General features: G+C 39.0%; 1 pseudogene across 1 annotated transcript; it reads right to left on the reverse strand.

Moving 5' to 3' along the window:
- Positions 1 to 3,995: 3,995 nt before the first annotated feature.
- LOC143607904 (proton pump-interactor 1-like) lies at positions 3,996 to 6,871 on the reverse strand (annotated as a pseudogene). Its single transcript, XR_013149080.1, has 7 exons — positions 6,525 to 6,871; positions 6,244 to 6,441; positions 5,949 to 6,128; positions 5,669 to 5,863; positions 5,493 to 5,591; positions 4,910 to 5,425; positions 3,996 to 4,376 (listed from the first exon to the last, which is right to left on the reverse strand). The product of XR_013149080.1 is annotated as a proton pump-interactor 1-like (transcript).
- Positions 6,872 to 9,413: the final 2,542 nt, after the last annotated feature.

A 9,413-nucleotide genomic window follows, 5' to 3' on the forward strand; every position in this document is an offset into this window, starting at 1 on the left:
TTCTTCAGTGTTAATGATTTAATGTTTGTATTTTTGAGTTACGAATATGCGATAACGATTTAATGTTTGTATTTTTAATGTAAAAACTATAAATGAAAGTTATGTGTTTTTAATCTTTGGTTTGTTGAAAACACATTCACCAACACACACTCATACTCATCTTCCAAGCAAAGAACCCTAACAACGAAAGCAAAGAATGGCTTCGGTCAGTCCGTTTTGCCTTGTAGTTACCCGGTTTGCCTTGTAGTTACCGGTTTGTTTATACTGTGAAAAATAATGGTCTTCATTAAATACAAAATATAAAAAACAAATATTCGTATTTGAAACCGCGAAATTTAAAAAAAAAAAAAAAAACCGGTTAATAAAAAAAACCGGTTAATAAAAAAACCGGTTTATTAACCGGTTCTAACCGGTTTCTAAACCGGTCCTAACCGGTTAGACCGGTTAGGGTTTTGACAGAAAAAAACCGGTTATTAACCGGTCCGGTTATTAACCGAACCGGTTTTTTTCCGGGCCAAAAAAACCGGTCCGGTTAATAACCGAACCGGTTTTTTTAAAAAAACCGGTTTGTGCACCTCTACATGGAGTAATAGGTTTGTAACCGGTAGTTGAACTTGGCACTTCGGAATGGGTAAAAAATTGGGTCAGTGGTATTATGGGTGGGTGGGGGGGGGGGGTTGGCGGCATGGGTATTGTGGTTGAAATTGTTGGTGCATGATGCATACGTTGGTGGTGGCGGTGCCGGTGTCGGGATTAGGGGTGGAATGGCTAGTTTTTTGTCGGTTATCATCGAGGAGGTGCTTGAAATTTTGTTGAGGGCGGAAGTAAGGTTAGTGGTGATTTGGTTCATGGTGGCGGTGAGGGAGTTAAATTGGAACTTGGCTTGGATGACGCTTGATTCTTGTTGGATCAATAACCGATCGATTTTGTCAACCAAGGACATGATCATGTCTTCACGCAACGAAGGAGGCATGAGGACTCTCAATGAAAGCACCAAATTGATAGAGACCGATTCGGGATGGTCAATCTCCCGATATACCCGTAGAGTAGGTTAGGCTCCAAGAACAAGAGAGAAGAAGAGAAACCAAACTTGAGACAAATTTTTATATTATTTTTCTTGAACAATGATTACAATTTATAGGAAAAAATAAACAATAAAAAAACCTAACTATAATATAATAAAGAAACTAAATAATAATAAACTTAATAAAATATTAAATTCAAATAATAGAGAATCATGTATCGTATCACACAACCACACCCAAGCGTTCTCACAACTTCTGTTATCACTAGAATATTGTTTCTTTTAAAAAAACTAGCTATGCATATTGCCCTTTTATATATTGATATAAATAAATAAAAACGGTAAGAGAAAATTAACAAGCTGGCTCAAGCTATTTCACTTTTCAGCTCTCTAAAATAAAAATAATATAGTTAGATAATAATAGTAATAACATATAAACATATGAAAAAAAATAATACATATATTTTAATCCGCCTCTAAATCTTTAAAAAAACTGAAAGAAAGGAAAATACAAATAATACATATAATATTGTAAATTCTCTAGTTTATAAATTTTGTATTATGTATGCTAAAAGTTGGTTTTTTTTGCTAAAAGAGGGTCTCTCTGGAAGCCACCTCTTCATTCCTTTGGATGGAGGTACGGTGTGACTACATCCCACCCTCCCCAGACCCTACTTATAGCTTTGCTGTCGGTGGGATTTTACTGGGCATGATTGATTGATTGATTATATCAATAAGTGTAAGAAATTAATAAAAAAACAGGATTTCAACTCGATAAAAATAGCGCCGAACCAGCCCGTTAGAGACTGAGCCCAACCTGGATAGGCTTCGCTCGTTTACATGAGTTAACTATTGAGTCAAAATTGCATTTATATAATGCAAGAACCATTCAGGATCTTGTTTTTATTACATTCCAGGTATTTACCTGCTATGGTCGATACTTGTGTCTCCATTTTGGAGCCGCCCCGATCATTGGCGGACCCAAGAAAATATTTCACAGGGGTCGGAAAAGGGTCGATGTCAAAATTTTATAGACATTGATTGGGATTTTAACATATATGTACCTTTTGAAAAAAATATTCACAGGGGTCGGCCGACACCTATACCAAAGGTGTAGGTCCGCCAATGGCCCCGATTGAGAGTGACGCCTTCTTATATCTTGTTCTTGAGATTTATGGGGCATGATGACGAGCCGAAGAACTACAGCTGCAGTTAGGACGCTATAGGGAACAAGAGGAAGATGACATGGCAAGGAGTCCCTTGAAGCATATGAGACAGACATTCATGAGAAAGTTCAGGATAACTTTGATGGTATTCCGAGAAACATGACACTTTTCGGAACCTAAGGAATAAATATAGGCAACGTGTATTCATTATGGTGGTGGTCGGGTATAAATCATGTATATAATTGTATTCTTTTATACTCTTTACTTTTTATTGAGTTTATAGTTAGAACTTTGGTACTTTATATGTGCTTTTGTATTTCAGGTCAATAATCGTTAAAGATGCTAAATTGAAGACTCGTACGAGCATGGAATGAAGTCTCGGGAAGATAGTAGCATTTTTTGAAGTCTCGGGATGTGTTACAAGGATTCGGGAAGAGTTTGCATGAGAAACCCTATGCCAATGCTGAAACTAAACAAGATGGGTGACATAAAAACGTTAAGAAGTAAAACAAGCATATCATGGACTAGAAAATGATATATGAATTTTTGGTTTCTCGATGAGATGAATCCAAAAATGCGGCTTTCTTCCATAGAGATACGCAAAAATAATAGAGTGATGCCCTTCGCGATACGCGAATGACATAACAAAAATCGGAATAAAAGGGTTTTAACCTATGTTCTATTTTACGAACCCTAATGAGATATTCCAGGAGCCCTGGATCACCTCCCATTACCCCGGGGTTCGTAGTTTATCATCCCAAATCAATAGTCGAAGACTAATCGAAGGTCATGAGCTGAGCGGCTAGTTCATCTCAAATCATTCTCGGGTGTATAGTTTTGTATCATTAAGTTATTTTTTATGTTCATGTTAAGTATTGAATGATAATTGTTAAATTTGAAAATCTATGTTACTTGATGTTTAATATTATAGAATAATAAGTCGGTTTAGGTTTATTTCTATTCAGACGATTAGTTTTTCAATTACAATGATATTTGTTTGCATAGGGTTTGCTAATTACTTTTGATTTAATAAAGCATACAATTTCTCACATACAATTTCTCTTAATTGTGTCATGTTGGTAAGTAACCTTTGGTTTAATAAAATCCAAGTTCCCATTGCTTTATAGCACTTGACAAATTTGATGTGCTTTCAAGGTGTCTAAAACCAAATGATGTTTTCCTCTACGTATACTACTACTATATTTATTAGCTATTTATAACATGTCTTTAATGTGAAGAATTCTCAAACTTCCGCAAATGTCTTCAAAATACCAAAATCTAGAACATCCCAAAATTCTCAAAGTTTTACAAGCCAAAATTTAGAACTTTTTTTTAAACATTTGGAACCACCCTTGGGTGAGCCACCCTGAGATAGAATGTCAAACGTCGATACTGATTTTGACGCTCCATGTCTGACTCACCTATGATTAACATCAAAGAGACAACCCTCCACTTTAAGAATCCCAAACCTTAACCACCACTCCCGTGTCATTAGACCAGATTTAGAACTTAAAAAAAAAAAAAAAAATCAAGCTTTAGACCATCAAACACAACTTTTATGAAAATGCAAAATTGTTACAAAAGTAACACCGAGTGATGAATTGTTTGACCATAAAGTAAAAAAGTATAATCGCTTATTTACTTTTTGAGAAAAACATATCACATAACAAAGTTTTATAACTTAACAAAAACAAAATGTCAAAAAGTACACTAGTACCCTTCAGGCACATGTTTCAAACTACCTCTTTCTAAACATATATCAGGTTCTCAACGCTGCAAAATACAAAAAGCAAAAACGATAAAGAAAACGAAAACAAAAACCGACAGTTACTTCCCAACCAACAACAGGCATCGATTTTTCTCAACTCGTTTGTCTACACGTACATGTTGTACCCGACCGCTAAGACCGCAACAACAATAGCAGCAGCACCAGCAGCATAATAATACATGTAGTTGTTTGACTTCTTCCGTTTCAACATCACCTTTTGAAACGAGTCCGACCCTTTAACCCTGTGGCTTTTGCCTCTCACTTTGATACTCTCTTTTGTCTTCACCGGCGCTTTCACAACCTCCTTTTCCTTTACTTCCTCCGGATCCACTGCAGCCTCCTCCACCGTTGCTTCCTCTGCAGCCTCAGGAACAGGCATGGAAGCCTGCAGTTTCATTTTCTCTTTCTTCTCGCGATCCTGAAACAAAGTTGACCAGAAGTTACGAGTGTGAGCGAGCCAAGCATTGCGCATATAAAATATCTTAAATCAAGTAGTGCTTAAACGATCTTGGGCCTAAACATAAGCTTGTTCAATAAAGAAGCCTGAACTCGAGCTTTACTTATCTAGCTTGGGTTGGCTCGCGAGCCTACTGTTATCGCAATTTCTATTTTAAATATTTATATAATAACAGTTGCTTTATATAAATATAATATATAATATATATATATACATATATTACGTTAAATTTATAAAATTTATAGTTTTAATATATATATATATATATATATATATATATATATATATATATATATAATATAAAATAATTATATATAAACAACAAACAAGCTGAGCTTGAGCTTGGAAAATAACTCACGAGCCAAACTTAAGCTCTCTTATAGATTAATCGAGCCGTCAAGCTCAAGCTCGTTTACCACCCTATGAGAAGTCAAATAAGTTTCAAACTTGACCAAAAGTCCGAAAAAAAGTTCATTTATTAAAAAAGAAAAGACCTTGAGCTTTTTCTCGGCTTCCTTTTCGGCTTTCTTTTTGGCTTTAAGTGCAGCTTTGTCAGCCAGCTTCTTCTTTCTTTCCAAAGCCTGCTTGGCCTTTGCAATCTCCTCCTCCCTCCTCATCTCCTTAAGCTTCGCTTCATCCACCACTTGGGTTTCCACCGGCTTTTTCTCCACCCTGAAAACTTCTTCTTCCTCCTCTTTTTCTTCTAATACTAATTTCTTGTCTCTACTCTTTTTTGCTTCTTTCAGTTTTTTACCATCTTTTTCTTTCTCAACTGGAGGTGGGGGTGGAACGGGATCTTCCTTTGGTTGTTTCGCCTTCGGTTTTGCTACAACCTCTGGCTCGACGGGAGCAGGGACCGGTGCTTCTTGCGGGACCAAAGGCTTCTCTCCAGGATTCTTCATCCGCCCGTCCTTGCTGAGCTGGCGGATGTCGAGTGATTGCAATATTCTTTTTTCATAATCTTCTCTGAATGCTTTACTACTATTCCACTCTGACATGAATTTGTCCACCTAATTGCAATAAAGTATTAAATCAATGTATACAACAGTTTATTTTGTTCGGGGGCGATTAACAAACCTCAGAGGTTGAAAGCTCTATAAGAGCATTAACGTCCTTATTTGCAGCCAGTCTTCTTGCATCGTTCAAGAGGGAGCGGTTTTGGTAGAAGCAAGTATTCTGGAAAGACAGGCAAGACAACAAATGATCAAAACATCATTTTTTTTTTAAATTCATAATTGAAATTACTAACATACCCCTTCTTCACGTTTATTCCTCAACTCACGAATTTTATCATAAACCTTATCCCTTTTCTCAATGACTGCACGCAACTCCTCCTCCAAAGAAGCAATCACACTGTTTATGGCCTCTTTTTCCGCCTCGAGCGTCTTAAGCTTGGCCTTGATAGCATTCTGATCTTTGCGGGCCCCATCAAGATCAACGCCAATGGACTACAAACAGCATGAGATCATGATCAAGATTAATGATATAGCTTTTACCCTACAGCTATACAGATTTCAGAAGAGGTGTTCTTACTTTGACTTGGTCTTGAATGGCGTCTTTTTCACCAACGGATTTTTGAACTTCCACCCTCATAGCAGCGTTTGCAATAACCTTATCCCTCGTCCCTTCAAGTTGTTTGATTTCTCTTATGATTTGTTTCTCCTCGTTTAGAGTGATACTTTCATGCTGAATGCGGTATTGCATGCTCTTAATCTACATTAAAAAAATAAGAACAAATCATATATCAGAAATAAGCAAAAGGCGGATGCATTCGCCTTTTTACTTCTACAAAAGTGAACTTCATCATGTACTAAAAAACCATGCTTACAACATCATTGAGTTCTTCCTCAGATGAACAAACATAACCTCCTTTGTTGTCTCTATTCGCATTGTTCGGGCCCCGCAGCTTGCCTAAAGCCTGCTGCAGTGGCTCAATTTCTTTTCTCTTGGCATCCATGATTGTCCTGAAATGGTTTTTTTCTTCAACGAGGGCCTTCAGTTGACCTATTACCTGTGCTCGCTCATTCTACAGAGAGACAAAATAACAATTTAAATTAATTTTTTAAAGCTCAAGGCAAGCGTGTATTTACACACGATATAACAAATTACCCTTTTCGCCCTCAGCTTTTCGGTGATGGGATCACGGGCCAAATTAAGCTTTTTAAGATCCTTATCAGCCTGATCAAGTTTAGCTTTCAGATTCTGGTCTTCAACTGTTCGGTATTTAACAAAATAAAGCGAGTGAAACTTTTTCTCTTCGGGCCATTCATCAGCAGCATCTTTTGGAAAGCTGAGTTCAGGTGCTTTCTCTACATGAACCGATTCATTATTATTATTAAGACCGGAATCGTTTTCACCTGCATGCCCGTTAACACTGATCTCTTTCTTCCCGTTTCAACCGACACGTGAGCTGGTTCAGACACAACAGCATCGATAGCCATGATGTTTTCAAGATAAACTAGCTTCAATTATCTTCAATAGTTGAAAAACCTGAAGCGGAAAACAGGAACTATAACATGAATTTTACTAGATTACCTAAATAAAGCTTTACAACCTCCATAACACAAACACTAATTTGTGAATAATATAATAATCTGATTAATAAGCTAGCTGTAGATAAGAAAGGTAAGGGACTTTCGGATACATCATGTGCATCTAGTCATTTTCTCAATATAAAGTCATAAAAATGGATTTTGTGCGCCCTAAAACCATTAACTTTCTGATTTTTGAATGTGTCATGTGTGTCTTGAAGTTACTTTTGCAATATAAATCAATTTCGATTGACCACAGAGCCTATTACCTTTCTGATTTTTTGTCAAAATAATGAAAGTTTTTTTATTTTCTAAATGTGTCAAGTGTGGCACCATGGTTATATAATAATCGCTAGTCGGTACCTGACCGACTAGATTAATCCCAATTTTGATCAAAATCAATCCAAATTGAAAATACGGTATATATATACATATGTATATAAAGAAACACTAATCTACCCCGAGCAGATTACGGATAATCTGGGGGTTAATTAATGTTTCCCACGAGGGTTAGGTCCGGCAAAGAAGGATGTTCTTCAGATGACCTGCAAAACAGACACCGTGAGCTCGTCACTGAGAAGGGGGGGTTCCTCCTTGTGACCACCCTCCGGCGTGAGAATCAGACTAGATTGCTCTGAATATAAGTGTATATTGAGAGAAATAGCTAGTGAAGGTAAAAATACCAGATCCTCCTACCGTTCCAAGGTGTTGGAGTATTTATAGCCGAAGGTAGGTTTCCAAGCAGGTACAGCCAGCTGTATAATATTTTTGTTCTACCAACTATGGGCTACGCACGTGCCATGCTGGTTGGTGGGTAGGCAGCGGCTGATAGTGACAAGGCCGGCTGTGTACTGTTCCCTTTCCACCAACTGCAGGCTATGTGCGTGCCACGACAAGGGTTGGTGAGTAGGCAGCGGCTAATAGTGACAAACAGTACTAGAGCATGCTCCTCGTATTGTTTGTCGGTGAGCTGTCACCCTGTGATTGGTTCATGGGCTGCTTTGGTCAGATCTTGTCTATTTTGTCCATACCTTGGCAGGTATAGTACAAAAGATCTTCCAGAAGCATATAGACTGGCTCATTTGGGCGGGAGTATTCCCGCCTTGCTCATTCCTTCAGGTGACACTGAATTATTTAGTGCCTTGTGCGTGTAGCCTTGCTATTAGTGCGGGTAGCCTTCCCTGATGGCTTGTATCCGCAGCTGCGGGGACAGGCGGGATTCTTCACCATTGGGAGGCTTTCCCTGCGGGAACAGCTGGCGTACTGCGCGTAAGGTCTTCATCTCTGAGCATGGTGGGTCCTGCGGAACCAGTTGGTCCTTGCGCAAACGTCCCTCTTCAAGGTGAGTCTTGCGGGTCCAACTGGGCTCTGCTGGGACCTACCTCTTCAAGTCCCCCCAGTCCAATGTTCTTCTCATGAATTGTTAATAACTGAGGTGAGCTTCGGACTTAATCAAGGGGTTTTGAAAAGTATTTGGTTTTAAGGTTGTCCGTGGGGATTCCTCCCGCGGTTTCCCTAATGTCACGCAGAAATTCCCGACTTTTCTGCTTGATCTTTGGGTATGATGCGGGTAGGTGTGTAACCTCCTCGCAAGTCAGGAGCGTTGATTTCCACTTGTGTAGATTCTCCATGAGGTTTTGGTAGTTTTGAACATAGTGATCAATTATGTTAAAACAACTAATTCCATCTTGGAGCTTCAAACAATCTAGTTCTCGACGTTCCCACTATGCGGGGATGTTATTCCCGTTTCCACAAGCATGGCCCAGAAGATCCTTCTTGGTTTCAATTCCCTGCGGAGTGCTAGGTATGTGAAGGGTTTCGCCTTGACACTGTACCCGCACTCGTCTTATAGTTACTTTACTTCCAAGGTATTCCTGGCTTCAATTCCCTGCGGGTGCTAAGTATGTGAAGGGTTTTGCCTTGACACTGTACTCGCACCTGTCTTATAGTTACTTGGTTGCCAAGGTAAGGGGTATTTTCCCGCTTACTTTTGAATCTTTTTAAAATTCGAAGAGTTGGTGGAAGGATAAGAACAGTCCAAACTGTTGAAACGTCGTCCGACGGTTTCTTCTGACAGTGTCAGGACGTGCAGGAAGTTATGGCGACGTGACAGTATATGGTCATTCCAGGCGCTTTTTCAGGCGCGTGGGCGCGATTTTTCGGGCGCATGGCCGCGAAATTAATGGCACGCGTCCTTTCAACAGCTGTTGCCAGCTTGCTCTTTGCCACGTGTCATAGTTTCATTGCACCTGCGATTTCTCTCTCTTCCGCATTAAATTCATCGCATTAATTGCGATGAGTATATAAAGGGCGAAAGGGTGCACCTTAGTCCACACTTTCTCTTCCTCTTCTAAACGATTTCCGGCGAATACTCACTATTCCGTCGAGCATTCTTCTGAAATCGTTGTTCTGTACATTCAAAACATGTCTTCTACCCGTGATTTTGAGGCCACTGCCGAGGAGTCTG

Source organism: Bidens hawaiensis, unplaced genomic scaffold, assembly GCF_021521415.1.
Source record: "Bidens hawaiensis isolate Kalapana, Puna unplaced genomic scaffold, B.hawaiensis_p1.1 tig00089337_1, whole genome shotgun sequence".
Lineage (NCBI taxonomy): Eukaryota > Viridiplantae > Streptophyta > Magnoliopsida > Asterales > Asteraceae > Bidens > Bidens hawaiensis.